This window comes from Trachypithecus francoisi, unplaced genomic scaffold, assembly GCF_009764315.1.
Source record: "Trachypithecus francoisi isolate TF-2019V2 unplaced genomic scaffold, Tfra_2.0 Contig01579, whole genome shotgun sequence".
Taxonomy (NCBI): Eukaryota; Metazoa; Chordata; class Mammalia; order Primates; family Cercopithecidae; genus Trachypithecus; species Trachypithecus francoisi.
Window position 1 is genome coordinate 18,235,554 of NW_022681442.1, and position 25,126 is coordinate 18,260,679.

Genomic DNA, 25,126 nt, shown 5'->3' on the forward strand with positions numbered 1-25,126 from the left:
TATTGAAGTACAATTTACCATACAACTCATCCATTTAAAGTATACAACTCAATGACTTTTAGTATATTCAGAGTTGTGCATCCATTATCACTGGCAATTTCATAACATTTTCATTACCCTAAAGAGAAATGCCCCTTAGCCATAACCTCTCAATTCCACCCTACCTCTACCCCACCAGCCCTAGGAAATCACTCATCTACTTTCTGTCTCTATGGATTTGCCTATCTTGAACGTTTCACAGAAATGGAATCCTGCAATTTATGGTCCTTTGTGACTAGCTTCTTCTTTTTTTTTTTTTGGAGACAGAGTCTCACTTTGTCACCCAGGCTGGCAGGTTCATGCCATTCTCCTGCCTCAGACTCCCGAGTAGCTGGGACTACAGGCATGTGCCACCACGCCCGGCTAATTTTTTTGTATTTTTAGTAGAAACGGGGTTTCACCATGTTAGGCAGGCTGGTCTCGATCTCCTGACCTCGTGATCCACCCACCTCGGCCTCCCAAAGGGCTGGGATTACAGGCATGAGCCACCGCGCCCGGCCTAGCTTCTTTCACTTAGTATAATGCTTTCAAGGTATATCTATATTGTAGCATGTATCAAAACATTTCTTTTTATTGCCATATAATTATCTATTATATAGATATACCACATTTTATTTCTCAATTTATCCACTGATAAACATTTAGGCTATTTCTGCTTTGAAGCTATAATGAATAATGCCGCTATGAACTTGTGTACAGGTTTTTGTGTGGACATATTTTCATTTCTCTTGGAAATCTACAATCATACATCTAGGAATGAAATTGCTGGATCATATGATAACTCCATGTTTAACCCTTTAAGAAATTGCCTGTAATCCCAGCACTTTGGGAGGCCGAGGCGGGCGGATCACAAGGTCAGGAGATCGAGACCAGCCTGGCTAATAGGTGAAACCCCATCTCTACTAAAAATACAAAAAATTAGCCGGGCGTGGTGGCGGGTACCTGTAAGTCCCAGCTACTGGGAGGTTGAGGCAGGAGAATGGCGTGAACCCGGGAGGCGGAGTTTGCAGTGAGCCGAGATCGCACCATGGCACTCCAGCCTGGGAAACAGAGCAAGACTCTCTCAAAACAAAACAAAACAAAACAAAAACTTGCCAAACTATTTTCCAAAGTAGCTGTACCATTTTACATTCCTACCAGAAATATCCTGTTTTTTATATACATTAGAAATGTTCCATCATAAACTTGAGTTTTTACAAAAAACTTACCCTCACTGGCTGGAAACCACCAATGCATCATCACCATGTTGACCACTATGACTTTTTCTAACGTGTCCATGTCCATTTTATCGACATGGGCACTCTGGTATAAGATCACAAATCACTGTCATTTTTAATACCTTCCTTTTTGTCAAGGTTTTAGACATAGACCTTCTCCATTTCACTTTTGGAGGCATAGCCCCTGAAAAAGCTCAAAAGATTGGAATCAGTAAATGACCTAAAGCAAGTTCCCAGAGCAGAGAGAATTCGAGGCAGAAGTCTCGGCACAGCAGTGAAGCTAAGTAAATGCTTGCATGATGACTGCCTCAAGATAATGACATAAAATGAAGGCCACAAAGGCAATAATTGCCATGGTAAGACGCAGGGAGGAGAGAGAGTCTTTGGAGCCCCAAGGTTAAATGCTGGGGCATAAAGAGATGTAAACAAGAGAAATCTTTCAGCACAACAATTTGGGAAGTAATGGCCCACGCAGTCACATTCTGCAGGTGTACAGCAAGCACTTGGCTGCATTAAGCCCTCCCAGGTTTCCATTTTCTCTTGTCAAGAGGTCTTTGACTGAAGACACAATTGTCTTCCAGAGAAAGGCTGAAAGGCCATGTGAATGACTTGAGTGATAGGCTGTAACATCTTGGATGCTCAAGAAAGAGCAATGCTAATGGATTTGTACACTAAATAACAAGAAGAGAAGGGGGAGAGGCCCCACCTCGGCCTTGCCACAGCACATCTTCTGAGACATTGCTGCAGAACCCAGGCTTTGGTTTAAAAAATAAAAGTCCCTCCCTCATGAGGACAAAGGATATCTGGGTTCCTGGGAATCCAGACCTGACTCCCCTTCCCCCTTACAGTCAGCCTGGACTGAGTTTTGTTTCGTAAATTCTCCAAAGACCGGGCAGGTATTCCCTCAAAATCCCAGGACAAGTAAGTTTCCCGGCCAGCCTCCCACAAGCATGCTCTGACCCAGGCCCAAGGTAGCCCTACCCTTTCTGGTGTACCCGATAGCAAAGCATCCTGAGTGATCTCCCAGCCTGCCAGGTGAAACGGTCCGACCCTTCCTAGAAGTCTGCAAGGCCCCTAGAATGCTCAAATGAGCACTGTCATGGGATAATACCATCAATGGCATGTCATAGAATGCAGGCACCACAGAGGACCCCAGGGTCATCCTGGCCCAATATCCTCCCCTTAGAAACAAGGACACTGAGAACCAGACAGGGTCCACGACCCTACGGGGTCACATGATCAGCTCATGTCAGGCTGCGGGATTCCACCACTTTCCCTCACAGAGGCGGCAGTTCACTGGAGAAAATAAAGAATATCATTTAAGATTCCTATCTCTATTGTATCTGACTCCAGGGATGAGACAAGGAGACCTAAGATTTTTATATTCTAATATTTAGGTAACCATAACCTAAAACCACATCTTTTGATAGCCTTTTTTTTTTTTTTTTTTTTTTTGAGACAGAGTCTCGCTCTGTCACCCAGGCTAAGAATAGTGGCATGATCTTGGCTCACTGCAAACTCCGCCTCCTAGGTTCGAGCGATTCTCCTGCCTCAGCCTCCTGAGTAGCTGGGATTACAGGCGTGCCACCACGCCCGGCTAATTTTTGTATTTCTGGTACAGATGGGGTTTCACCATGTTGGCCAGGCTGGCCACAAACTCCTCAAGTGATCTGCCCACCTCAGCCTCCCAAACGGCTGGGATTACAGGCGTGAACCACCGCACCCAGCCTTGATAGCCTCTACTGCAGGTTTAATTGTTCTTGTTTAGGAATGTGGACAATGGCCTTTTGGAGGCCATAAAGTCCATCTCTCTGTATATAAATGAGGAAACTCAGCCCCAGAGAGGAAGTGGAATTTCACAGACACAGCTAATCCTGCTTCAGTGCCCCAATGCTTGGGAAGGGCATCACCCACCATCCCTCTGGAAACCAAGGACACACTCTTGAGAGGCACCATCACCCACACCACCCATCCAATCTATCCCCAATCTGCCCCTCCTATGTCCTCTCCATTTCCTGGGCCACCTCCTAGAACAGGCTGTCACGGCCTCTGCTTCACCGCTTCACTGCACTCAATCATCTGCCATTGCCCCCAGCCCCAACCACCCTCAAAAACCACAGGTGTAGTGGCTTTATAGTGATGCTGCTCCTCATTTAAAACTCTTGAAGGCCCTAGTAATAAAGCCCAAATCCTGATGTCCAGCAGGTGCTGCCTGGTCTGGCCCCTGTGTGAGCCTCCCAGGTCGTCTTGGTCCACTCCCCACCCCCATTCTCCTTGTTCAAGCCACACTGACCACCTGTCCATCCTTCAAATACATCATGTTCCCTTCCACCCCAGGCCTTTTTCAAGATTGCTGTTCCCTCTCTGGAAAGTTCTCGTCCTGCTGCTCACTTGATTCGCTTACAGGTTTTGGTTTGTGTTCTTCCAGGAAGTCTTCTCTGACCCCCAGCACTGGGTGAAGCTCCTGTGTGTAATGCTTTCAGAGCAAAGCTTCTTTCCTGGAGAACATTCATCTGGTGTAGAATCATATGCTTATTAGTGTGAAGGGGTGAACAAAGTCTGTTTCCCTAGGCAATAAGGATGAAATTGGCTTGGTTTCACGGTTATTTCCCAGTGCCTAGCATAGTTCCAGATACCAGGTATATTAGTCTGTTCTCTTGCTGCTAATAAGACATACCAGAGACTGGGTAATTTATTTTAAAAAAAAAAGAGAGAGAGAGATTGAGAGTTAATTGACTCGCAGTTCCACATGGCTGGGGAGGCCTCACAGTCATGGCAGAAGAGGCAAAAGGCACATCTGACATGGTGGCAGGCAACAGAGAGCATGTAAAACCATCAGATCTTTATAAAACCATCAGATCTCCGCACCACTACACTCCAGCCTGGGCGACAGAGTGAGATTCCGTCTCAAAAAAACATACCCTCAGATCTCATGAGACTTATTCACTATCACAAGAACAGCACGAGAAAGACCCGCCCTCATGATTCAATTACCTTCCACCAGGTCCCTCCCACAACACGTGGGAATTGTGGGAGCTACAACTCAAGACGAAATTTTGGTGGGGCCACAGCCAAACCCTATTACCAGGTATGTTTTCAGTCATTACACGGGTGGACGACTGGGACAGTTGTTAAGATATTGAAATGTTTCTGTATCCATTGGCAATTAACCACTGCCCCAAACCTTCCCAGTGCCCCCATGGTACCCCAGCTAACCCATTCCCTCCTCTGGATCTTTTGGATTCCCCATAATCCAGTAATTAAAGGGTTCATGTGTGACACAGTGCTCAGATAGTGACAGCTAAATGTTTTAACTATCACACCAGCCTGCATACAACAGACACTTACTAATCATAGGTTGACTGAAAGAATCGTGGTGGAGCTAGTGTTTCAGTCCAGATCTCTCAACTCCCTGTTAGTTATCTTTCTGCTTTGTCCTGCTGTTCCCCGCCCCAGCCCCCAGTTGACATAAAGGGCTTTCTTGGCAAGCTCCGGAAGGTGACATGGTCCTGTTCTCCCATGAGTCCTTCTGAGCATCCCCACTCCCCACTCCAGCCTTCAATAGCACTACAGCAGGCGCAGGCCTATGCCTGCCTGCCGGGGCTCTGAAGTCCATGGCATATGGTTGGCAGCAAGAGTAGAGGCATGCAGGTACCCTTGCCTCACCCTCTGCTGAAATTCTCTAGGGAATTCCCACTTCAGTAGAAGTCATGTGACCCTAGGAACTCCACTCACCATTTCAAAAGAATATGACCACCTAAATACCAACTCTTCACACCAGGCAGTCTTTCCTCTGAAGGAGCAAGGTGAAAGAAGGAAAATTTTTCTTTCATTAAAGAAGATACTTGGCCTGGGTGCAGTGGCTCACACCTGTAATCCTAGCACTCTGGGGGCCAAGGTAGGAGGATCACTGGAGTCCAGGAGTTTGAGACCAGCCTGGGCAACATAGAGAAACCCTGTCTTTACAAAAAAAAAAAAAAAGTTTTAAAAATTAGCAGGGCATAGTGGTGTGTGTCTGTAGTTCCAGTTACTAGGGAGGTTGAGGCAGGGGAATCACTTGAGCCCAGGACGTTGAGGCTGCAGTGAGCCATGACTGTGCCACTGCACTCCTGCCTGGGTGACAGAGCAAGACCCTGTATCAAAAAAGACAAAAACAGAAAAAGATACTCAGTTGCAGCCATTTTTTTTTTTCTTGGGCCACCCGCATCATCACGGAGCTCCCTAAGTTCTGGGCATTGAGAAGGCGGTACCTTTCTTAGTTTGAGTTTCCCCAAAAGCAGAACCTAGGTATAAGTGGTTTATTTGAGAGTTGAGCCAAGAAAGCACTAGAGGGAGAAAGTAACACCATAAAGAGGATGCTAATGGACTAATGATTAGGCTACATCTGCAGGCAGCTGGGCTCAATCTCACAACAGATCTGAGAGACTGTGGAGGTCGCTTCTGAATTGCCTGTTAGAGGGGCAAGGAAGCAGGGGTAGTTATCCACCAATTCCTATCCATCAGTGACTGAGAGAGTCCTTCTGGGGCATTCATTCCCTGGCACTTCTGGCTTGCCCTGTGATCTGGCCAAGCACAGTCAGGAGCCATTAGAGTATCTGGGAGCTGTCTGCTGGGGACTGCATGCAGGGTCAAGGGGATATGTGTGGGGACCCCAACAGCACCAGCTATAGAATTCAAATGCCTTAAAGTGGAAACTCTTAGAGACCACCAAGGAAGCTTCCCTTTGAGCAGTGTGGTGAAGTGGGAAGAGACTAGTCTTTGAAATCCAAGCCTTGAACTTGAATCTCTTGTGGTATTTACTAGCTGGGCCACTGGGTGAGTTTATGTCTCTAAACATCGTTTTTTTCATCTGTAAAGATTATACTAAAGATTAAGTTAAATGCTATATATAAAGTGGTACTAAACTGGGCACATAGAAAGTGTAGTGCTGGAACATTATCAGTGATAACTGACATAATCATAATTACTATTTAAATAAAGTACATCTTGAGTTTCTCATGATCTAGAAGGCTCACGAAGCTGAGACTTTAGGAAGGGTAATGTCTGCTCTATTTAAATGTAGGAGTAGACAAGTTTAACCCTTGACTTTCTTTAATTCATTCACTCATTTCTTTGTTCATTCAACAAATATTTATTAAGACTACATCTCTATTACCTCATCAGTCAAAAAAAAAAGCATTGTAATCATTGCTGCAACAATTATTTCTCAAGTAGCTTCTAGCATTTTACTTTCCTTTTCAGGAAGACAACTGACTATAATGAAAAAAAAAATGGTATAATGGTTCTTAAATGCTAATTCTGTCCACTTGGTAGCTACATGACTTTGAGCAAGTTTCTTATCTGTTCTATATTTCTTCATCTGTAAAATGGGTATGATACTCACCCCACAGGGCTGCTGCAAAACTTAAAAGGAACAGCATCCTATAAATCTCTTACAGTGTCAGGCACATAATAGGAACTCAGCATTGGTTGGTTCCATCTTATCTCCAGGGTACACGTGGTCCAGTAACTAAATGTTTAGGGGTTTTAAGTAAACATTTCAGACTTCTGAGTAGAGATAAGAATGATACAGCGAGACATAATTGAAGCTGAGCTTATCAGCAACACGTTTATGCTACATGACAGTACAAGGCCTACTGGGGGGTGACACTCAAGTTTGAGTCTTACTCAGCTAGTCTTTCCTCACTCCCAACACAGTGCCTGCACATAGTAGGGACCTTATCAATATGTGTTGATAAATAAATAAAACAAACGGGCTGCTTTTCAGAACAGAAGAGCACAACAAAAATATACTTCAAAGAAGACACCATGTGCAAAACCAAGATCTTTGAAGACAAGTATGATAGCATTTCTTTGTTTTGTTTTGTTTTTCATTTTGGGGGATTTTTGTTTTGTTTTGTTTTTTGAGACAGGATCTCACTCTGTCTCCCAGGCTAGAGTGCAGTGGCGTGATCTTGGCTCACTGCGGCCTCAACCTCCTGGATTCAAGTCATGCTCCCACCTCAGCCTCTCCAGTAGCTGGGACTACAGGCACGCACCACCATGCCCAGCTTATTTTTTGTATTTTTTGTAGAGACAGTGTTTCATCATGTTGCCCAGGCTGTTCTCAAATTCCTGGACTCAAGCAATCTACCGGCCTTGGCTTTCCAAAGTGCTGGGATTACAGGTGTGAGCCATCATGCCCAGCTACGGTAGCATTTCTTGCTGCCCATAACAAGCCAGGTGGGAATCTGATTCAATAATGGCCTAGCTTAATGGAATAAAATGTCTCCTAAGACCAAGCTCTCCCTGCACTGTAAATACAAATCACTTGACTAGTAGGACCTATTCTGAAGAGAACCATTAAGCTCCTAATCATTTAATATATATATCATTTGGTCTAAAAGGCAGAAAACTGAAGAAGCACAAATAGCAGAAAACTGCAGTGTCTTACTACTCAAAGCACGGTCCACTGAGCAATACTGGCATCACGTGAAAGCTTGTGCAGAAAGGCAGAAGCTCAGGTCCTGCCCCAGACCTGCTGGATCAGGATCTGCAGTTTACAAGCCCCCCTAGTGATTCTCAAATGTGGGATACATCGACACTGGTTTTATAACTTGGCTGAATATCATCTGGGGAGTTGTTCTTGTTTTTTTTTTTGTTTGTTTGAGACAGGGTCTTACTCTGTTGCCCAGGCTGGAGTGCAGTGGCGTGATCTCCACTCACTGCAAACTCTGCCTCCTGGATTCAAGCGATTCTCCTGTCTCAGTCTCCCGAGTAGCTGAGACCACAGGCACCCACGACCACAACTGGCTAATTTTTGTATTTTTAGTAAAGACAGGGTTTCACCATGTTGACCAGGCTGGTCTCGAACTCTTGACCTCAAGTGATCCACCCACCTCGGCCTCCCAAAGTGCTGGGATTACAGGCATGAGTCACCTTGCCTGGCCTATCTGGGGAGTTTTTGTAAAAATATTGATGCCTGGGCTCCACCTCCAAGATGCTAGGTTCTTTGGTCAGGAATGCAGCTTGGAGAAAAGAAAAAAGAAAAAAAAGAAAAGAGAAAAGAAAAGAAAAGAGAGAGAGAGAGAGGGAGGGAGGGAAGGAAGGAAGGAAGGGAAAGAAGAAAGAAAGAAAGAAAGAAAGAAAGAAAGAAAAAGAAAGGAAAGGAAAAGGAAAAAGAAAGGAAAGGAAAAGGAAAGGAAAGGAAAGGAAAGGAAAAGAAGGAAAGGAAAAGGAAAAGGAAAAGGAAAAGGAAAAGGAAAAGGAAAAGGAAAAGGAAAGAAAGGAAGGAAAGGAGGAAGGAAGGAAAGAAAGAGAAACTGATTTGAATCCCTCCAGGGGATTCTAATTTGCAGCCTGGGTGGAGTTCTCTGCCTGAACCACCACCAGGCAGCTAACGCAGGGAAAGGACCCATTTTCTTGGGTAGAATTACCTCCCTGAGTTCTTCATGGTACCTCATATCTGGTCATGAGGAAGGCGGATTTCCTGTCATCTTGGGGCCAGGCCCCCATCTACTAAGAGGAGAAAGAGTTAACCCGGAATCCAGCCTTCCCAGTCCCTGTTTCGTGTGTGCCTGTCCTCTGCTGAGCCTCATTCGCAGCCCTGTAGCTTGGACATCTGGTTCCGTTCCTTGGAAATGGCTCCTCTTCTCATTGCTTCCCCCTCCTCAGGGACAGCTTTCCTGATTCTTGCCCAGAAGGATGACCTGGGGGCAGCAGGATCTAGCCCCGGAATGTCCCCACAGCCTCCTCCCAAGTCCAGACTTCCAGGTGGGGTTTTTGAAGTGATTACATCAGCCCGTTCATCAGAAATGTTCCAACCCTCCCAGCAATCTCTTTGGGACAAGTACAAGGTTCTGGCTAATTTTAAACATAATTAAAAGATGTTCTTCCTTTCTTTCAAGGCATGCTCAATTTCCATAGCCCCCCACTCCTTGGGATACGGTTCCTCTGAGGTCTTTTTTTTTCTTTTCAGTTTTTCATATTTTTTTTCCCCCAAATGAGAACACTTGCAACAGATTCAAATCCTTTGCTTATTTGGCCCAGTTTATCAGCAGATAGTATTTTTACAACGCAGAAAGGTTTTTAATGGGATGTGGAAAATGTCTTTTCCCCTGAAACACTAATAATTTTTTAAAATCCCTTCTTTTATTTTCTTCAAATTGCTTTTTATAACCCATTCAGCATTTTCAGGGACATAATTAAAACATCAAACAGTTTTCCTGCTGGTTATGCTAAAATTTGAATACTTGAGGCAGCCACTATTATTAGATATTAAAATGGACTTGAGTATTTATTAAAAAGATCCTCTTAAGTAACTATTCATTTGGGTTTGCTCTGTTTAATATAAAGACAACCCCCATAATGTGAAAATACCTGTTTCTAATAAAGACCTTAATTGGTAGCAGGAGGATATTTTTTAAAAATATAAAATATGTATTTTGTTCACTATTTTTCCAGTTTAATGTGACTAATTTCCCCATTCAACTTTATCCCTAAGGAAAAATATAGAAAGAAAGGCCATTACCAATACATGAAGCTCAGTAGTTTGCTTTCGTTGGATGTAATTGCTATCAGGAAGGCTAGTAGCCGGGTAATTTTGGTTTAAATGAGTACATAGCCTGAAAAGGGATAAATTAACCTTTGCAGGACTGAAATTAGATTCCAGTGAGTGAATGTTCTAGTTCAACACACACTAAGTCAAGGGAAGGGGAAAATGTTGCCTGGGAAGAAAAGCTGGTGAAATGCTAAGCACTCACTCAGTGGTTGGGGGAGAACAGGGCAGCCAACATGGAGAAAAAGAAGGAGCAGGCCAGGTGTGGTGGCTTAACGACTGTAATCCCAGCACTTTGGGAAGCCAAGGCAGGTGGATCACCCGAGGTCAGGAGTTCACGACCAGCCTGGCCAACATGGTGAAACCCCATCTCTACTAAAAATACAAAAATTAGCTGAACACGGTGGTCCATGCCTGTAGTTCCAGCTACTCAGGAGGCTGAGGCTGGAGAATCACTTGAACCTGGGAGGTGGAGATTGCAGTGAGCCGAGATGCGCCACTGCACTCCAGCATGGGCAACAGAGACTCTGTCTCTAAATAAATAAATAAATAAATAAATAAAATAATAAATAATAAAATGTAAAAAAATAAGGGGCAGAAATGGTGGAAACCATAAGCATTTGTTTCTCTTGCTTTTTCAAGGGTTTGTGGACACTTTCTAGATAAATCATTTTTCTCTTTTCACAAAACCCTGGCAAGCTTCTCATAGATAATAAAAGCAGATTAGGTCAATTCATTCGACCCACTATGATTACTGGCACATGACATGACAGAGCCACATCTCATACACAAGGAATAATGGTGGGATGAACTTGCAAATGACATGTGAGAATCAGCCCTTGTCTCCCTCGAGCTTACTAAAGAAAGCAAGACTAGTTAGCAAATCTAGAATACAAGATGGTGTGGGCCAACTATCTTTTGAACAGCACAGAATAAATTATTTGGGTTTGGGACACAACAGAACAACAGGAAGTCTTCTCGGTGGAGACAGCATTGCCCTGACCTTGATAAACAACTCAGCTAAAGAAGCTGTGTCCTGTTAAGTGCTCAGAAATTCCTACAACACTGGAGGGTAGAAACTCCTGGGATTTCATGCCTTCAATTTTGCCTACCTGAACTCACACTGTTGATTCAATCCTTACTTTTTCTTTTATTTATTTCTTCATTTATTTTTAAAGACAGAGTCTTGTTCTGTCACCCAGGCTGGAGTGCAGTGGCATGATCTTGGCTCACTGCAACCTCCGCCTCCCAGGTTCAAGCGATTCTCCTGCCTCAGCCTCCCGAGTAGCTGGGACTACAGGCACATGCCACCATACCCAGATAATTTTTTTGTGTGTGTGTATTTTTAGTATAGACAGGGTTTCACCACTTTGGCGAGGCTGGTCTTAAACTCCTGATCTCAGGTGATCCACCTGCCTTGGCCTTCCAAAGTGCTGGGATGACAGGTGTGAGCCACTGTGCCCGGCTAATCCTTACTTTCTCTGTGAGATGGAAGAATGATCAGATGATCTGCAAAAATTAACTAGATGTCTACCCTGCACCAGAAACTTAAGTGCTGTGGAGAAATGAGAAGAGAAGAGGTAACAAATTTAGTATCTGCAAATGGCAATCAACTTAAAGAACAGGATGTATACCATCCCACCAGCCTTGCCATCTAAATCTAACAACTGCAGGAAGTATACAGTAGGTTCCAAATAAGTGGCACGGTTGCTGATGCTGTGGAAAGTGAGGACAAGTGTCACCCCCCAGGTCCTGGCAGTTGGGAGAACTAGCTTAAGAACATATACTTGAACTCAAAGGTGATAAAGACACTGAAGACCCTCCTGTAGGTGAAGAATGCTAACAGGGAAACAGGAGGCAAGGAGGAGAGGAAGACGCATTCCTTGGCTGAGATGCTATTGGCACTTTCAAACCAGAGAGCAGATAGTTTCAAAAAGGAGGGAAAGACTTCCCAAGAGAACAATTCCCTCTCCCCTTCTCTGCTTCTTCTGTCCTTTCTTAGCATACCCCAATCCACAGCCCTTATCCAATTTGATGCTGCTGGCCAGCGTTATCTGGGGAGGAACAAGGGCTGGGAAAGGCTCCCTTGCCAAATTCTTCTAGATGAAAGCCTTTCCATTCTCAGTTCCATAACCCCCACCCACTTGGAGGGCTGGCCTAAACTTCCAGGACCCAAGGTTAAAGACCCTGCAACACAGGTGGGGAGCACAGCTGGGCACATCTCAGCCCGTCCCATGGCCTCTCAAACAGACCTGATGGATGGTAAACACAGAAAAAGAGGCAGAACTCTATAGAGCCAATGCCAAACACATATCTAAAGCCAAGGAATTTTGTTTCACTACCCTTCGTTGAAGTAAAAACAGCTCCAAGAGTATTCCCTGGAGTGTGAGACGGTTCTCTCACATACAGGGTTCAAAGACACTGTGAGGCGTGTAGCGTAGCTGAAAGTGTCTGTATATAATAATGCCTTTATGATGTTGTTTTGTTTCTGGCTTGCCTGTACCTGAATTATTTGAAGACATTGTTTGAGGCTATGAAAAAATATGAATAATATTAGGGCTTGAGATCAAAAATCATTTTTTATTTCCATGGTTGTTAGCCGCCAATATCCCACGCACAGCTCTCAATTTCCAAAGCAGCAGTGAAATGCTGGAGAGATCAGGTGAGGGTTTTTTTTTATTTTCCTTTTTCTCAGTTTTATTTTTGTTATTATACACAGGTATTGATTTTTGAAACTGTTGAAAACTGTTTGACGTGGCAAAAACCAATCATGGGAGGGAAACCACAATTTAAATGTGAGATAAAAAGGAACTATGCATACATGTATAACAAGATGTCAACCCAATGGAACAAACCGTTCACTGCCTTCCAGGATGGCCTCATGTGCTCCAGCAACCCAGCGTCTCTCGAGAGCAGATGCCGCCAAGGATCAGCGATCAGCTCTGGCTGGAGAGCCAAAGAGGGTTTTCCATGCAAAAACACACATTGTTGGCCTTTTTTTTTTTTTTTTTTTTTTTTTGTCTCTTTTTCTCTTTCATCACTCTGCTCATTCGACCTGGCCTAGTGAAGAACTAAGTTAGAAGTTGAATTATTATTGTTATTTTTGCCCCTTTTACTTAATTCACGGGCAGTGCTCAGCCCATGTTCCAATAAACTTTAAGGGCCAGAGTCACTGCTGACAGCGTAGTTTCAGCTACGCTACACGCCTCACAGTGTCTTTGAACCCTGTATGTGAGAGAACCGTCTCACACTCCAGGGAATACTCTTGGAGCTGTTTTTACTTCAACGAAGGGTAGTGAAACAAAATTCCTTGGCTTTAGATATGTGTTTGGCATTGGCTCTATAGAGTTCTGCCTCTTTTTCTGTGTTTACCATCCAGCTGTGTTCACCTCGGATTGGAGTTCACCTCGGATTGATCCGCTTTCAGACGCGGGCTCCAGGATCCACTATGTCTAATCCTCCAGATGTGCCGCGTCTAGCATCTAACACGGGAACTCTAATATCTGCCATTCATAATTTCCTGACCGGAAGACAGGGCATCTCGCTTCCGGCCTGGTTTAACCTCTAACTCAGTCACAAGTTTGCACACGTCACTGTGTTTTCTGGGCCTCAATTTCTTTATGCCTTCTCCATTCTCCCACTTATTGAGACTCAGAGTCATAAGGTTATTGATGCCTCTGTCTTCATTGGCCACATTCCCAACCAGTTTCTGTCTTAGAGTCATGGCCTCCAACCACCCCACCTTTCCATCCTGGCTGCCCTTGCCAGGGTTCAGGCACTCACCACCTCTTGCCTTGACACTACCAAGGGCTCCTAACGCACCTCCCATCTCCAGTTTCTCCGCCTTTTCCTTCCTGCACTCCACCCTCACACCACTTTCAGATTCACCACCATAAACACTTCTCTAATTCTGTCCTTAACCTGTTCAAAGCCCATCAGTGGTTCCCCACTGCCTCTCAGTAAAGGTGATACTGTGCTTCTCACTCAGCCAGTCCCACTCCTCTACAAGCTGCCTCAGCCTCTGTTTTTGTCCCACCGCTTCCCTAAAACCACCAACTCTCCAGCCAAACAGCACAGCTTGCTTTTTCCATGTCCCCTGTGCCTTCTGTCCCCACCCACTCACTAACCCCGAGTTCTCTTTCTGGAGTGCCCTCGACCCACCACCTCCACCTGCACCCCAATCTCTGCAGAGAAAAAGCTCTTCTATTTGCTTTATGTATAAGAAGGCTAAGCAAAACATCATTCATAATTGTGAGAAAATAGAAACAAATTGAATGTCTTACTGGAAAATAGTAAAGTTATTGGACAAGCATGCATGACTTTACATATGTCTTTGAAGAATATTTAATGATATGTGAAAACGCATTATTCTGCTAAGTGAGTAGACTTCAAAAGTATTTATTCAGTATAAGCCCAATTTCGTGAAATATATATGTGTATGTGTGCAGATGTATATGTGTGTGTGTGTGTGTACACACACACATCAATAAAAATCTGGAAGACTACATCAAAATGTTACTTGTGTTTTCTCTCTGGGTGCTGGGATTATGAGTATTTTAATTTTCTTCTTTACGCTTCTTATATTTGCTATAATGAAGGTGTATTGTTTTTATTATTTAAAAGTACCAGAAATAAAACAGTGAATAGCCAGGTGCAATGGCGCATGCCTGTAGTCCCAGCTGCTTCAGAGGCTGAGGTGGGAGGATCACTTGAGCCCAGGAGTTTGAGGCTGGCCTAAGCAACATAGCAAGATATCATTTCTTTAAAAAAATAAGCGAGCAAATAAACAATAAAAATCCTACTATTGTTCAAGTGTCACCTCAAAGTTTATTCTTTCTTCAAAGCCTATTTTGATGCTGTACTTCCTGCCCCAAACCACTGACTTCTACCAATTGCATGTAACTGTCTCTTCATTTGAGCCCCCTACCATGGCATGTGCTTTGTATTTAAGCTGTTGTGTACATCTTTGCCCCTCCCTCTTGACTCTGCAGGACCTAGGAGCAAGGACTCCGAATCATGACTGCCTCCTCACTCAGCCCAGCACACAGCTGAGTGTGCTCCATGAGTATTTTCCACCTGAGTTGGCCACACTCAGTCTCTATGGCTAAAAGGGTCATTGCCTGGAGAGTCTAAACATCTGCATTAACCATCCTAGGCATCTCAGTGCATCTTGTCCTGCAGGGAACTAGCCTGAAGAGAAGTAGCTCAAATAACCTTTATTTATTTATTTCTTCAGAAAAGAAGAGAATGCCAGTGTCAACTCACCTCTGGTCTCTTTGTGTTAGCAAGTTCAAGAGACACTTGGCAATATTGACTGCAGAATACAAAGATGAAATTCAAGGGTTCCTAGAGGATGTCTGTCCCTAGAAACAAAGGACATCCTCATCTTGAAAACATAAGTACTAGATGTACAGTCATGACTCATTCCCTTCACCTCCTAAGTCTTGGGCTAGAAGTGTTGAATGTCATAGACTGAGACCAACATGGCCAGCCATCTCACCCTGATCTCTAGTACCAGGGTTTTCCAAGAGTTGTCATCAACTTAGATCTCAATCCAAGACTCTGAAGACTCAAAGATCCCCAAGTGCAAGGATGTTCTCTTCCTGCCTCCTGATGCCTTGCCAACAGGAACATTTCTGCAGCCCCTATCATTTCCTTTTCCCTCACCATGCAAGAGAAATGCAGTTAACTGATGTGTGTAGGAAGGACTCACAGAAATCACCCAGTTAGGTGGTGGCTCAAAAACACAGTGGGGAGTGGGATACATTTTCCACTTTGGAGGAGAACCAGCGTATGGAAGGATAATTTAAGAGTTACCATGAACCTCCAAATATGCCTGCCATTTTCCAAGTCTTCTTCATCCTCAGATCCCACTCAAGTCCCTTCCCCATAAGGAAATCCTTTGAGACTATCCATCCATCTATAATCACTTCCTTCTCTGAACCCCTACAGCCAACTCAATACCCACCTTTTAAAGTTTTCTGAAAATTATTGATACTGTAAATAAAGCATCCAACACAGGACTGAACATGTAGTAGATGTTCAATTATTATCCCTAATAAGACATTGTGTAGTCTTTATTAGTGCTTATCTCTTCAATTGAATGGGAGCTCCTTGAAGATGAGAATCGTGTCTTCAGAAGTAAAGCTTAACTATTTATCATCATTGTGAAATGGATTGTTCTAGATCACAGGAATTTCCCAGGTAGCTGAGAGTTTAACTCTTTGAGGATGGCACACAGATATCCTCAGATAAGTTGGTTCTGACCATTGTACCACAACACCCCCCAACCGTGAGCCCTGACACATAGCAGAGTCTAGGAAGGGTTAAGTCAGTATGTCCAACACTGCTGAGACGTGCAAGGGTTTCTGTGTTTCTTACCACAGAGCAATCCCACATCTCCTACTTCACTAATGTCTACCTCTCCTCTTTGGGAGTCAGTCCTTTGCTTACTGTCATCAAATCTAATCCCTCGACAGCCCCTGTAACTGCTTCTTATTGTTGACACTCTTCCTACTTATCTCTTCCTTGGGCTTCATCCACCTCTTCCTTGTCTCCTCTTAAACACATCTTGGCTCTTGTGTGGAAATGTGTGGCCTCCCCTTCTCAGGTCACAGCATCTGGGGTCCTCCCTCCTTGGGTCCTCAGGTCCCCATTGAGGCCAGTTCTCATGCTGGACCATGATCATAAGCCCCCAGATAATAGAGGTTCTCACCCTCCTTCTAAATGACCGCCACTCCTGGTAAAGAATTAAAGATGTTCGATATTCCATAAAAAACTGGCTGGTTGACTCTGCAAAGTAGTTACTGAACAAGAAACTTCTTACTGCTCAGGACTATCTTTGGCTTCTGCACATAAAGGATCAGTGTGAGCCACAGAAACTTCCCCAAGCCATGCAAGGTTGTGCCGAGTTTTGTGGGGAATAGAAAGTTTTAGATGAATTGGTTTGATTTTTGTAATTTCCTAAAGACATTTGACATCAGAAGCTTCTGGGGCTCCAGACGTCTGGGTCTCTGTGGCATGACCCAGCGTGAGGCAAGATGCCGAGAGAACAGACATCGCTCATTCTGCAGCCCTCTGCAGATAATTAGCACAGCTAAGAAGCAAACAAATTCCTGCCTACCGCTCTATCTACGTGGCTCTTGTGGAAGTCTGGGAGAAAGGGCCTTTTTCTTTCTCAATCGAGACACGTGGAGGTGACTGGGGAGAAAGGCAGGGAAGATGAAAATGCCGCCTTGTGAAGCCACACCGTGACATGCTCTGTGAACTTCTGATTTGCAAATGAAATTTCTCCTACAGACAATGCAGGCAGTATCAAGCCCTGATTGAAGACACAACTCAGGAAAGTCTCCAAGTCAGATTCAGAAAAACCTCCAGCCACTGAAGGCAGAAGGCAGAGCTGGAAATAATGAACCACATTAACTAAAAAATCACAAAAGCCATCTCTATTAGACAGCTGTGCAGGTCAAAAGGAAACCAGACAGGAGACATCAAGAGGAAACTCAAGCTCCCAGGATAATTGCAGTGCAATTAATCCAGGGTGAGTCATGGCCCTGGTGAAAGTGGGATCCTGCTGCAGTTAGGAGGGAGAGGGTGCTGGGACCATCCCTGGCTCTGTCAGCAGCAATTCTCCTTCCTCACCATCTGTGGCACCCAAGGAAACCGCCTCAGGAAGTACGTCACTAAGATGACGTCGCTACAAAAGAACCCAGAAATATCAACCCAGAAAGTGCATCTCCTAGACACCTGGAAATTGTCTTAAAAGCCCATCCCAGTTCTTAGGCCCACTGGGGCTCTGCCAGCTACTTGAAGTGACAGCAAAAGGGCAGGTAAGGGCAAAATGACAGGCAATGAGTGCCTGCAGAGTGCTGGATGTGATGCTCTCCTTTCCATAACCCTATGAGCTAAGTATTTCTATCCCCATTTCATAAATGTGGAAACTGAGCCTCAGGTTAAAGAAAAGCAAGCCAGGAGGAAAACACCAGGAAGCAGAGGTCAAGGTTGAGGGTGGGGCATGAGAGGAGACAGAACACTAATTAATCTACGAAAAGTCCCCCACTTTCTCCTTGCATCTTCCTTGGCCCTTTTCCCCTCTGAATCCTGGACCTCGAGAAAGGCAGAGGTCCCTCTAAGACCTATATTTAAGTCACAGGCAAGATGAAGCAATGCTTCATCTCTCTAAGCACGCAACACATGCACCAAACCACAGAGAATGGCAATGCTCCGATTATGCAGTGCATCTATCAACAGGAAAGCATGATACACAGGCATCCTCAGGAAGACTCTGGACCAGCAGGTGGTCCCAATGAGGGAGGCAGCCACAAACCATGCTTTGAAAAATGCAATCATAGAACTTTTAAATCCTTGAACTGAAAGTGTGCTAGTTGGTGTTATTAAGCATTTATCCCTCCTCACCCAGAAGTATCTGTGGAGGTCTGAGAACTTTCTGGCATCCAGAAGGGCAAAAATAGGCCAGTCAAGTGTCCAATGACCACTTCTCTCATGTCAGTGTCCCCATGGGAAATGGTATTGGAGCTGGCTGGTACCTGCTTTCAATAACCAATTGTCACATATTTAGAAATTTGCAAACTGGTTATTAAATCTTAGCAGCTTGAAATCTGCCATGGTGGGCACTAATTACACCACAATAATTGGCAAACACTAAAAATCAAGGCTACACACACACACACACACACACACACACACACACAGAACCAGTTTACTGGTTGCAAGTGACAGAAAGGCTAATCAAACCATCTTGAGTAAGAAGGAAGGCTTACTTGTTGTCATAACTAGAAAGTCCACGAGTAGAACTGTTTTTAGAGACAGCTGGATCTAAAAGCTTAAAAGATACCATTAAATCTTTGTCTCTTTCTCCATCTTTCAGTTCTGCCTTTCTCTGTGTTGGTTGCAACCTGCAGATAGACTTTCTCTATCTGGCAAGGAAGATGTTAACTACCTGCCCTGTATCCACATTGACCCAACCTGTAAAACTCTAGGGGGAAAAAATCATTCTCCTGTTGGCTCTAAAGAAAAGTCCTGAGTGGATTCTGATTAATGTTCTGTCATATGCCCATCCCTGAACTAGTCACTGAGACAAAGGAGAAGGAAGACTCTAATTGGCCAGCAAGGATCATGTGTCCTGCCCTGAGAGAGGGAGGTAGCCACCATGATGGACATTGGGTGATTTTAGACAACCAAGAGCTGGCCGAGCGCAGTGGCTCACACCTGTAATCCCAGCACGCTGGGAGGCCAAGGTGGGCGGATCACCTGAGGTCAGGAGTTCGAGACCAGCCTGGTCAACATGGTGAAACCCCGTCTCTACTAAAAATACAATAATTAACTGGGTGTGGTGGTAGATGCCTGTAATCCTAGCTACTCAGGATGCTGAGGCAGGAGAATCCCTTGAACCCAGGAGGTAGAGGTTACAGTGAGCTGAGATCACACCACTGCATTCCAGCCTGGGTGACAGAGAGAAACTCCATCTCAAATCAATCAATTAGTCATAAAAAACCAAGAGCCAGGGATTGATATTTGAGCAACCTCTCTGACTTAGTGAGGCAATGGACAGCAACGTCTTCTGAAATGAAAGGCTTTGCTTAGCCCTTAATGCACTGGAGCGTGAGAAAGATGGAGGGAGTCTGCGGGAATGAGGCAATGAGGAAAGCTCATGCACAAGGACTTAATCATTGTCAATGCAATCATGGGAAAATGGTAAACATAGGGTATCAGAGTCAGAAAGCCCTGGGTAACATTGGCTACCACCACATGACTAGTTGTAAGGATTCAGTAAAATCCCCAGGAACAGAGCTAAGCAGATGCAAATGCCTAGTACGTAGTAGCCACTATCATTGTTATTACCTCTATCTGTGTGGCCTCAGATTCCTCAGCTATACAAAGAAAATCATGACAATGAGACCTACTTTGTAGGATTATTATGAGGTTCTGCAATGCTGTAGTACAGAACCTGGCCTATCACGGTCATGCCATATAATGGTAACTAGCTTGATAAGGTGGAAATATTATTTTTCAAGATGCCCTTGCTCTTGCCTCGGCTCTTTCTTTGAATCATCAAAATACATTCTTGACATTGTTCTTCCTTTCCTCTGAGTGTATTAAGAAATAGTCAAGGAAATAAGACAATCATTTTGTCTCCAAAAAGAACCTTCTGGAAATGTGTCACTCCAGCAGTTTTTCCAGAGTAGGTGGGTTTCATTGAAGGGAAGTCAGATGTTTGCAAATATTTTCTCTCATGCTGATTTCCTGAGAAAATCATACAAGTTCCTTAAAAGTTAAGAAAAAAATCCTCCATCTCTCTAACTTCAAAAAAGACATTGAAAGAGATATTAGTGAGGTACACAAGATCTTTAGCAGAGTAGATAATATCAATTGCATATTGCTGCTACTTTTGATATTACGTCAATGACAGGAGTGGGGGCAGAAGTAACAGTTCAGAAAAAAAAAAAAAAAAGCAAATACAGAAGAGACAGACAGGAAGAGTTTTGCCACTCAAAGAATAATAAATGTTTGCAATGGCCTACTGGGCAAGGCTGGTGAGGTAAAGACAGTGGGTTCGTTCAAGTAGCAATTAGATGCTATCCTGGGGGAAACACTGTATTCAAGAGAGAAGCATCAATGTGGTGAATGGCTTTTCATGCTCCTAATACTGCCTATGTTCTTTTCGTACTCTTGAGGGTCTGCAGTCCCAGCAGAGTCAGTGAACACAGAAATTAGGCCCAGCAGTATGCTCTGAGAAACTGGGCCAACAGAAATAATGCCATTCAGATAGGACCACAATTTGCAATGCTCGGCCATAACATCCATTTCATTCCCATTGTCTCTTAGGTCTTGAGAGACAAAGATGATGCCAGGGCAGAAAGTGAAGACAATTACATCCTCAGATCCCCGTTAACTATGCTCAACTCTGCTCAATTATGCCAATGAAGACTGCTACATTCCTAGGTTGGGGAATTCAATGTCATATACAAATTGGGTATGAGAGTGTCCTAAATAGGAAAGGCCACTGGCCAAGTGCCAGAGCTTTTCTTCCTGAAAGTCCATCCTGATCTTTGCCTATCCCAGTTTCAGGGAACTTCATTTCTGTGCCACTTTCCCAACATGAGTAAAAGACAAAGTTTTCAGATATTTTCAAAGACACATACTTTCCAGAATCCATTTGTACCGTAGTATTTCACATGTCTACTTTTAAGGTCTTTTAAGTTTTGTGTCAAAGACACAATTCAAGTTTACAATACAGCTTCTTTATTTCAACTCTGAGATAAGGTATTAGCAGAGTGCTGTCTCCCAAATCCCATACCCAAGTCACATGTTAAAAGAATGGGCAGGTGCACATAGAGTCTTGAACATAAAGGAAAAGAGAGTTAAGGATTGTCAAATGTTTGAGAGGTACCAATCTCAAACATAAGAACTAAAACTAAGGCAAGAGAAAAACATTTTAGAATTTGTATAATTAAACTTTGCAAAAAAATAGAAATATTGGGAATCAAAATTTTGGCCACAAATATAATTAATATGTAGGCTGAAAAACAGTGTGAAATAGATGCAGAGTAACTTAATCATTTAGAAAACTGAGAGGACCTATTTGTGTGGAATCTAGTGTAAAATGATTATGAGCTCAAAATAGGACAGAAAGGCCGGGCGCGGTGGCTCAAGCCTGTAATCCCAGCACTTTGGGAGGCCGAGACGGGTGGATCACGAGGTCAGGAGATGGAGACCATCCTGGCGAACACGGTGAAACCCCGTCTCTACTAAAAAATACAAAAAAAAAAAAAAAAAACTAGCCGGGCGAGGTGGCGGGCGCCTGTAGTCCCAACTACTTGGGAGGCTGAGGCAGGAGAATGGCGTAAACCCAGGAGGCGGAGCTTGCAGTGAGCTGAGATCCGGCCACTGTACTCCAGCCTGGGCGGCAGAGCGAGACTCCGTCTCAAAAAAAAAAAAAAAAATAGGACAGAAAACTGGTTGCTGTTTTTCCTGATTTCATCTAGTAGGATTGTTGTTTCAGATTTTATCTAATAAAATTTTTAGATGGAAAGAATGAAAAGATAGCAGTGAAAATAAATTGTATTTTATTTAATACAATTAATAAAGTGTATTTTATTTAATACAATTAATAAATTGTATTTTATTTAATACAATTTATAAATTGTATTTTAATATTCATTATGCACAATACAAAATAAATTGTATTTTAATAGAAAAAAATTTTGTAGACCTGATCTTGCATATTTATGGGACCTACTAAGTTTGTAGAAAAATAAGATGACTTTAAACTAAACACATGATATAAAACTTCATAAAACTGAGGATAGAATGAAAAATCCTAGAAGCTTTCAGGTATGAAAAAATATTATCTATCAAAAAATAAGAAAAAAATGGAATCAGACTTGGAAATAACACACTGATAGAAAAAACAAAGCAATATCTTACATTTCTGAGAGAAAATAATTTTTTTACTACAGTCTCGTATCTACTCAAATTACATTCACCTGGGAGGACAAAATAAGTATTTTGTCTGACATTCAGAAAGTCATAAACATTATCACATTTATATTCTCTTATTCTGTGAAATAATCACTTCAGCAGAAACAAAAGCAACATGAGCAAGGAGCCAGGCACGGTGGCTCACACATGTAATCACAGCTACTCAGGAGGTTGATGCAGGAGAATTGCTTGAGACCAGGATTTCAAGAATAGCCTGGGCAACATAGCAAGACTCTGTCTCTAAAAGATAAAAAATAAAAATAACATTAGCCAGGTATGGCGGCATGTACCTGTAGTCCCAGTTACTCAGGAGACTGAGTCAGGAGGATCACTTGAGCCCAAGAGTTTGAGGCTGCAGTAAGCAGCCATGATTGCACGACTGCTCTCCAGCCTGGGGACAAAGCAAGACCCCATCTCAGAAAAAAAAAAAAAAAGCAAGGAGTATACGAGGAATTCAAAACATGGTGTTGTTTAATATATGGTTAGATACAAATAACTTTTGTGCATAATGAAATGTATAAAAATTAATCATATTTGGAAAAATCTCAAATCATACCAACATGAAAACATGATGGGATGGGGAGGGAGGACAATGAAAGCAAGCTAAGGTTAATTAATAAAAGCAAGCTAAGATTATATATATATATAAGCAATTAACAAAAGTAAGCTAAGATTAATAAAGATATATATATATTAATAAAAGATAATATAAGATTAATATAAAAGATTAATAAAGATATATAAAAGCAATTAATAAAAGCAAGCTAAGATTGTGTGTGTGCGTGTGTGTGTGTGTACTAACTAGACATTAACAGAGAAAAGGATAAATGATGTGTGTAAAAAGTGTGGGGAGGGTCTCTAGTAATGAGTAGCTCGCGTTGGTATAAACTCCTTCAGATACCATATATAAGCTCAACAAAATATATAAAACAATTTTCTGAAGGAAGTGGAGAGGAACCAAAAGCAGGCAGAAACTGAAAGAGAATCAACACCTGGAAAAAAGGAGCAACAATGGGTGAGTTTCCCATTTTTATAGCTCTCCACCTGAAGACAGACAGTGAGAGGTAGGGCAACTGAAACTTGGGTTGAAACCCATAGTTTCACTGGCTCAAAGATCTACGGGACAGAATTTGTCCACAGAAGCTAAAGAATGAGAAGAAAAGTCTCAGAAAGAAAAGAGCCAGAGAAGAGGAGCCTCAAGTCTATAAATAAACTATGCTGACTAACTTGAATTATGCAAGCATGAGGAAGACTCCAAGAAGTCCAGCTAAGCCAACAACCACAGGGGACCTAGAGTTTGAAGTTCAAGTTAATCAAGTTAAAGGTCTGCTAAAGCAAAAAATGTCTGTGTACTTTAGAAGATTATAACAACCTTCAAAGTCTTTAAAATGTATCATTTAAAATGTCCAGGACACACACAAAATTACTAGACATGTGAAGAAACAGGAAAATGTGGTTCATATCCAAATGAAAAGGCAATCAAGAAAGGTCTTTTGCAAGACGAACCCGATATAAACATTATCAAACAAGGACTTTAAAGCAGCTTTTGTAACTATGCCCAAAGGTGTAATGGAAAATATCTTCATAGGAATAAACAAAAGCAAGAAATCTCAGCTGAGGAATAGAATGATAAAAAAAGAGACGAGTAGAAATACCATAACTGAAAAACACTAAAGTTTCTTAAAATGGGATTAATATCAGATTGAATATGATAAAAAGAATAGTCAGTTAACTTGAAAATAGAGCAAAAAATGATGGAATCAGAAGAACAAAAAGATAGTTAAATGAGCAGAGATAAAGAGAGCTGCAGGACACTATCAAATATGTAATATCACATGATTGAATTCTCAGAAGGAGCAGGTAGAAAGAATGGGGCAGGAGAAAAATGTGCAGTAATAATAACCAGGTTTTTTTCCAAATGTGGTGATAAATATAAGTTTACACCTACAAGCTCAGCAAATCTCAGGAGGAATAAATACAAATAAGAATCACACGGGCACCTTACAATCAAACTAATGGGAAACAAACATAAAGAAAAATTGAAAGCAGCCTGACTTAAATGACACATTAAACAGAAAGAAATAATACAAATTACTCCAGACAGCAGAAAACGTAGAGGCCAAAAGACAGTGGGAAAATATCTTTAAAGTACAGAAAAGAGGAAATTGTCACCCAGAATTCTATATCCAGAAAAATACCTTTCAAGAACGAAGGTAAAATAAATACATCTTCTGATAAATGGAAACTAAAACAACACATCACCAGCAGAGTTGAGCTTCGAGAAATGCTAAAGGAAATTTTGAGGGTAAAGGGAAATTTGGAACTTCAGGAAAGAATGAAGAGCATCAGAAGGAGTAAATACTGGGTAATATGAAATACTGTTTTTCTTAATTTCTTTACATGCACCTGTTTTAAGCAAAAAATAAAACGTGTATTGTGGAAGTTATAACACAAGTAAACGTAATACATATGACAACTGTCTTAGTCTGTTTCTGTTTCTATAAGAAATACCTGAAGCTGGGTAATTTATAAAGAAAAGAGGTTGACTTGGCCCATGAATCTGCAGACTGGATAAGAAACATGGCAGGGGCAGGGTGGCCAGGGCACCAACATCTACTTCTAATGAGATCCCCAAGCTGCTACCGCTCATGAGAGAAGGGAAAGATGAGGCTGGTGTGTATAGACATCACATGGTGAGAGAGAAAACAAGAGAGCAAAGAGGTTGGTGCCAGATTGTTTTAAACAACTATCTTTTTTGGGAACTAACAGAACAAGAACTCTCACACATTACCACGAGATGGCACAGAGTCATTCATGAGAGATTTGCCCCCAT

At 42.7% G+C, this 25,126-nt stretch overlaps 1 pseudogene; it reads right to left on the minus strand.

The window, feature by feature from the left end:
- Positions 1 to 755: 755 nt before the first annotated feature.
- LOC117066748 overlaps positions 756 to 25,126 on the minus strand; it is a 30,538-nt pseudogene continuing 6,167 nt past the window's right edge.